Below are 7100 nucleotides of genomic sequence, written 5' to 3'. Positions count from 1 at the left end.
CACATGCTGGCTGTTGCACATCCAGATAACCACTGGCCCTGACTCAGCTTCTGGACTTGGGCCTGTGTCCCAGAGCAAGGAGAAGGCTGCCATTAAAGATAGGAAAAGCCCAGAGAGTACTCTGTGGAACTTTTGTCCGGTGCAGGGAGCCAGGTGAGCGCCAATGGCTTGTTTCCCCCATATTATTTATGGACTCTGCTTTATTCCAAAGAGGATTGGAACCTAAGCATCATAAAGACTAGAACTTGTCAGTCATTCTCACTAGCACATCCCCTGCATGAGCGGATGAATGAATGAATGAAAGGCTGTAAGGGGTCTGCATGGTGGATTTGGCAGAACTGGTATAAGCCATATCCTTCCTTTCCTTTCCTTTGTGGGATATCAAAATTTGGCCACCCTGAAATATATCTCTTTACCTTGATTGTTTTCTCTGAAGGACATTTGACCTCCCCTACTAACTGCCTAAAGAATTTGACATGGTGGCTCCTTCCTGGAACAGATCTTCTATCATGATGGCTGTAAAGATAATGTAGGATGGAGATTACAATAGGAAAGGCACCAACAAGCCCCTCTTATCAGAAGTTCTGTCTCTCTGGCCACATTCTCTGGATGACCCTGCGAGGAGTTGCCAGACAATCATTTACATTTATAAGGGAAATCTCCATTTGTAAAGGTATGTCCCTCTCTGTTTTGAGAAGAGAGGGAGATGGCCTCATTTCTAGAGGCTTATCAATGTGGAAGGTGAGGCCTTAAATCTGCATAATAACCTTACTCTTGTTTACTGTGCTTTAGTGGTAATCTCCTGTAACTGACTCCCCCCACCCCCAACATCCTCCTTTGTCATTGGCTGAACATGGTATTTAAGACGAGAATTTCTGCTATTGTGTTGAGAAACGCAGTGTCCCTGCTTTCTCCCATGTATACATGTTATTAAACTTGGTATTATTTTCTCCTGCTAACCTGTCTTGTTGATTATTTGGCCAGCCATAAGAACCTTAAGGACAAGGGCAGAGGGAGATTCTTCCTCTTCCCCCGACAGTTTTGGCGTAGTCGCCAGGAGCCACACTGGCTGGCAAGTTGCCTTCTCTGGCTGGAAGACCTGCCTCCTCCCTGGACTACTGCAGATGATGAGATACGGGAACGCCTGACGAAAGCCGGCAAAAAGGTGAGACTTCTTACCATGTCAGCCTCCCGGAATCTCTATCTGCGGAGTCCGGTGGAAGGAAATGGTGAGAATTTTTTCTCTATCTAAATTTAGATTGGCAGGAGAAAATATTTGGGAAACTAGTTTCTTGTGCTTTTAGTGACTCTTGGTTTAAATTTGGTAGAGTACTCTTGGTTTTGATCTTGATCCCTTTTCCTCCCAGAGTAATCTCTGTCTTGTTCTGTGTCCTGAAAACTTGGCTTTGTGACCAGTGAGAATATTCTCCTTGGTCTCCACCATACGGAAGGTGCATTTACCGGGGTGCCCCTTGGTGGCCAGTTGATTAGACTGGGGTTCCGAACTGTCTCATTGTCCGGCTGTGCCAAGCTCTCAGGGGAGTTTGTCATAAAGGGCCCAGTCCATAAGGGCTTTTGTCGTCTTAACCTTCGTTGCTTGTTAGTGCTGGAAAAATCCCATTCCAGTATCACCTTCCCGGTGTCACAGATTAGCGGGTCTGTGACTGGAGGCGTCCCACACTATTGTGGGAGACCGGAGACACCGTTTTCACTACACCATCCTTACCGCCCGTGCAACGAAGGTCTTTACTTTCTCTGAATATCTTTGGGAGTGAATTCTGTGGATCATGGGGCTACATCATCTGCGCCCTCACCAGGGATGCCTCTTGCGTCCATGGCAGATTTATTCTAAGCGTGGAAAGTTACCTCCGGGTCTTTCCTTTAAAAGGCTTATTGGATCGAGTCACTATTGGAATAAACATACAAATGAAGATCCTACTCGTCAATGGCCAGACGACGGATCCTTTGAATTGGGAAAACTTCTAAATTGGGGGAAAAAAAATGTTTTGAGAGCTCTCACATAATTATTTATTTGGTACCTAAGAAAAGGCCAGAAAAAGGAAGGGAAAAATTTGACTAGCCTTAAGACCTTGACTCAGGTTACAATTGAATTGAGAACATGTAAAAGTGTGAGTGTTGATAAGATTATGAAGGTTGGAATGTTTGAACTAATTTTATATAAAGAGGTTACATCAACTTTGCCTGAGTATGTTTTAAAATGTCTGACTGGGAATGCTTCCCTTGTCCAAAATTAGAAGACCAAGACCTATTGATAAAAATCTCAATGATAACTGTGTTTAAAGGTATAAGAGGTGATGAAATTTACATGAAATTTTGTAGGAAAAAAACTGATGTTATTTCTATTACAGAACTGGTTAACAAAAATAGTAATTTAAATGATGGCTAATTTTATCTAATGTCTTATGAAGTCTTATAGGCAATCTAAATAATTATTGGGAAGAAGTAACTAAATAGTTGTGCAAAAGATGAATGTTGGATGAACTTTAAACAATAATTATGTGTTATGGTGGTTACAGCTTCCAAACTCTTTTTGGTGACTTAAAACTTGAGAGTTTTGCTAAGTTTTATGATAAAACTTCTCTGAGTATCATCATTTCCAAATAACATATTAGACATTGATTGCTAAATGTACATTTGTCTACTTTTGGCCTTTCATTACAGGAAAACTAAAAGGTGTTTTGGGTCTATTGGTAAACATGTGTTTTATTAAAAGATTGTACTATAAAGTAACATATTTCTAGAAGTTATGAAGTGTTTATAAATTTTCCAAGCCACAAGATACTAATGTAAAAGAAAGTTTATAATTGTTTACTTAGTTTTTACTTACAAATTGGGGTTTCTAAGAGTTAAAATTTCTAATTAATATATGTGATTGAAGCTACTAAAAATTAAGAAAAATATGTCTGTGTACAAGGAAAGTAAGATGTATTAAGGTACAAAGAATGGAAATGTTTTCTTTGGTTGATTAAGAAAGATAAATTTGTCCTCAAGTAGTAGGAGGGAAAAGAAAGACATGGGACAAATTCTGAATGTAAAAAGAAAGCTATAGAATGTTTGTGGAGGGAATTCTGGAAAAGGAGTTTTATGCATAGTCAAGTTGGCTAAGATTGAAATGAATTTAATTAAGTAAATGAGTTTTAATAGCAGAAGTAAGCTGGTGCACAATTAAAATTTGGTCTTCTGTCTCTTAAAAGGATAATTTTCTTAAACTTGATAAAGAGGTTATAAAAGATTTTTCTTTACCTTTGAGTAAGTCTACCTAAAAGACAGAAAATCTATGTTTTGTTAAAATAATTTTCTGTGTTCAAAAGACTGAGGTCTCTCTCTATTAAGGCTTTTTGGACTGTTAATGCTCTGTTTGCTTTGACTTTTTATATTTTTGACAAGCTCCCCAAAATTCATATCTTAAATAAAGTCTTTTTTTTACTTTTTTCTTTGAGAATTTTCAAAGGGCCCTGAAACTTCTCAAAGAAATTTGCTCTCTTCCTATAAGGAGGAAGATACTAAACTTATTAGGCTTATTCAGTATGTTAAATTACATAGAAAACATTGTCAGACAAGTGATGATAAGCCTGCTGAGGTGGTATTTTGTGGGTTAATGTTATTGATATAGACGTTTTAAAATTGTATAACATTACTGAAATTCTGATCTGTCCTGGTTATCAGTCATAATTCTGGTTATTATTTAAAATGTTATATGTCACAAATTAACCAAATTTCTCTGTCAATTGCCATTTTGAGGTCTTGTTGTTTACAGACATTTCTTTGCTGTAATGCTTTTGCAAAATGTTTCAACTTTAGAAAAATTCATAGAAAGGACTCTGACATTTACACTGAAGTATAGGCTTCTGATAAACTTTCTGATCATAAAACTGAACTGGGTAAGAAATTACAGAAATCTGATGGAGAGACTGATAACTTCATGAAGCTGCTAACAAAAAGATTGGGATGAAAAATGGATTACACAGGACTAAATGAACTGATAAGGATGATTATAATTTTTATGATTTTTCGTTTGAAGTATTGCTGAATTTTTAATGTTTTGTTTTTTCAGATTTAAGGAAAACTTTTTCTTGTTTCTTCTGAGCTAGCTATGACTTATAACAATTTGGTAAATGATATTTTTGTAAGTAAAATGGAAATATTTATCTTTTTCTCTCTACCTGATCCCTCCAGGATTTGGAAACTCTTAGTAAGTGAGTATTGTTGTTTTCATGGCAATATAGTTGTTTGCATAAGTTCAGTAAGAATCTGTTCTCCTTATAACAGGACACAATTGGAAACACTGGTTATATTACCAAGGTTGTGACTGGAACATCATATTTGCGATATAACCATACAGCTTTTGAGGAATGAAGATTGGACTTTACGGAATAAAGCCACGTGGAAGTATTGGCCTGGTACCTTATGTTCCAAGCAGCACTTACCAGGATAAGTAAAGAATGTCACTTATCTGGCAGGTACAAGGAACCTCAAAATATTTTGGGGAACCTCGGAAGAGAGGAATTCACCCAAATCTGTAGGTATTACAGGCGAAGTCTGATGACAAAATCCTTGACTTGGCTTTCCTGGCCTGGAGAGGCCTTTAAAGTTAAATCTGAGATTCCTTATAAAAAGTTCCAGCAAAGCAGATTTAAAAGAGCCTATGTGATCAACTGCTATTCTTGCTGTACTTATGTAAATAATTGGGCCAACTCTATTGGAACTAGACTTATTTTGCAAACTAGTTAGTTTTAATTTGGCTATCTTAATGAAAATGAGGGTGATTTTAGAGAAAAAAATTATATTTCAGTAAAAACTATAATATACATTTGCAGATATTAGATCCTAGTTTTGTTAATTGCCTTTAAGGTTTTTGTTTTATATCTGTTGACTGGACTGGATCCTGATTTCTTCTAGTCTCCTGAAATATCTGGCTACAGATCTCCAAACTAACGTTTTTGATTTTTTCCATCATTTTCATTTGAAATCACTGAAAACTGAACCTGCCCTTTTTCCTGAAGCCTTACAAACTAAAGCTGATGGACTTGATATAAACTTAAGAGATGACCTGACGACACCATCAGAGACATTTTAAACTGCAAAAGATACTTTGACGCTGACATCTAAAAATCATCTTAACTGGCTGTCCTCTGACCTCAGAAACTAGTTTACAATTTGCTCCAACCATTAACCTTGTTTTTCTTTTTGTTTACATAGAAATGCTTCTATTAAATACTTGATTGCTTGCTTCCATAATATAGGCGTAACCTTGAGAGCCCACCTGCATCACCACCTTCCAAAATGAACTTAATTAAACTGATCTATTATCAGGACAAAAAAATGTGTTCGGTGAGATGAAACAATCTACCAACTCAGCTTCTGGACTATGAAACTTCTTTAAGTTTCAAAAGGACTGTGAAACTTTTAGTTTCAAATGCGGGACTGTGGGAGATCAAAATTTGGCCACCCTGAAATATATCTCTTTACCTTGATTGTTTTCTCTGAAGGACATTTGACCTCCCCCACTAACTGCCTAAAGAATTTGACATGGTGGCTCCTTCCTGGAACAGATCTTCTATCATGATGGCTGTAAAAATAATGTAAAATAGATGTTACAATGGGAGGGGCACCAAGCCCCTTTTATCAAAAACTCTGTCTCTCCCTGACCACATTATCTATAGATGACCCCAAAAAGGATTGTCCTCCTGCCCTCTGAAGTCCCAGGCCACTACCCACCCCCAACACGCTCCTCACCTTTAGCTGCAATACTTAAGCAAGCAGCTTAGACAGAGGGACTAGTTGCTCATTTCTGAGTTTCTCCCATGTATACATGTTATTAAACTTGGTATTATTTTCTCCTGCTAACCTGTCTTGTTAATTATTTGGCCAGCCAGAAGAACCTTAAGGGAAAGGGCAGAGGGAGATTCTCCCTCTTCCCCCGACACCTTCGTCCTATAAATCCAGCCTCGGCACTCACCACTCCCCTGGCCCACACACATACAGGAGTGTGGGCTGCCCACAGCTCACTAGTTCCTCATGTCTGGGACCCCGTTTGAGCCCCTCATGACCCAGCAGGGCACCCAATCCTCCTGGGGTGGTATTTTGGCCCTCACCCTGACTCCACCCCACCCCATTCTGGAGAGTTGAGGAGGTTCTGATGTTCTGCATTAGTTGGCTTTAACTGCTCTAGAAAATGGTAAAGTACCTTTGGGAAAAACAAAATACATTAATTTGGGTCCTAGGTCAGAAAAACAAATTTATAGTTGGCTTTGGTCTGGGTTGGTTTTGGCTTTGGCCACTCGTCAGGAGAGCAAGAGGGCGAGGAGGATTGTCTTGGCCCCAAAGCAAGAGAAACGGGTTGAAGCCCAGCTCTGGCCAGAATCATGTGGGGAATGGGCCAGGCCTTCAACCACCTGGGCTGTTCATTCCAGCAGGCATTTGCTGCGCACCTGCTGTGCACTCAGTACCGCGCGGGGCACGTGTAGACTCCACCTCAGCCCCTACGGGGTTCAGAGTCTAGTGGGGAAACAGATAAGTGAATAGGGGTTCACAGTTGTTAAAAAAGAAATAACAGGCCCAAAATGGAGTCATTTGCCCCCACAACAGCAAACCAAGACTTAAGTAGTTTCAACCTATCCCAGGAAAGTGACCTTCTTATCAGTCAATCTGAAATTTCCTGATTAGCTCTAGTGAGATAATCTGCATGATAAAACCCCTGCCCTGCCCTTCCCCCCAAAAGAAGATGTCCTGGCCTGAAACCATCTTTTCTTTTCTTTTGCTAATAACTTCCTTACCCCGCCCTCCTTCCGCCTATAAAAACCTTCCATTCTGTACAACTCCTCTGAGCCCCCTTCTATTTGCTAAATAGGATGCTGTCCAATTCATGAATTGTTTAATAAAGCCAATTAGACCTTCAAATTTACTCGGTGGAATTTTGTTTTCTTTTTAACACAGTGTGGAGTATCAGGGCTGTTGCGTTGGGGAGCAAGCCTAGGGGCTCTGTAAGCCCAGGAGAGGTACCAGACGCAGTTTAGGGTGAAGGGTGACAACAGAAAGGTGTCGTGGAGGCAGGACTGGCTATGTAATTTATATGGCTC

The 7100-nt window shown here is 39.4% G+C and overlaps 1 long non-coding RNA gene across 1 annotated transcript; it reads left to right on the top strand.

The window, feature by feature from the left end:
- The first annotated feature begins 233 nt into the window (after positions 1-233).
- LOC147917599 (uncharacterized) lies at positions 234-5864 on the top strand. The gene is made up of 2 exons (XR_015551566.1): positions 234-1165; positions 4291-5864. It is a non-coding gene; the product is annotated as an uncharacterized LOC147917599 (long non-coding RNA).
- The last annotated feature ends 1236 nt before the right edge of the window (positions 5865-7100 follow it).

Source organism: Ceratotherium simum, chromosome 3 (genome assembly GCF_057802395.1).
Source record: "Ceratotherium simum simum isolate JZ-2026a chromosome 3, ASM5780239v1, whole genome shotgun sequence".
Taxonomy (NCBI): domain Eukaryota; kingdom Metazoa; phylum Chordata; class Mammalia; order Perissodactyla; family Rhinocerotidae; genus Ceratotherium; species Ceratotherium simum.
Note: the sequence above shows the minus strand (reverse complement) of the source record. Positions and strands in the feature narration are given on the sequence as shown.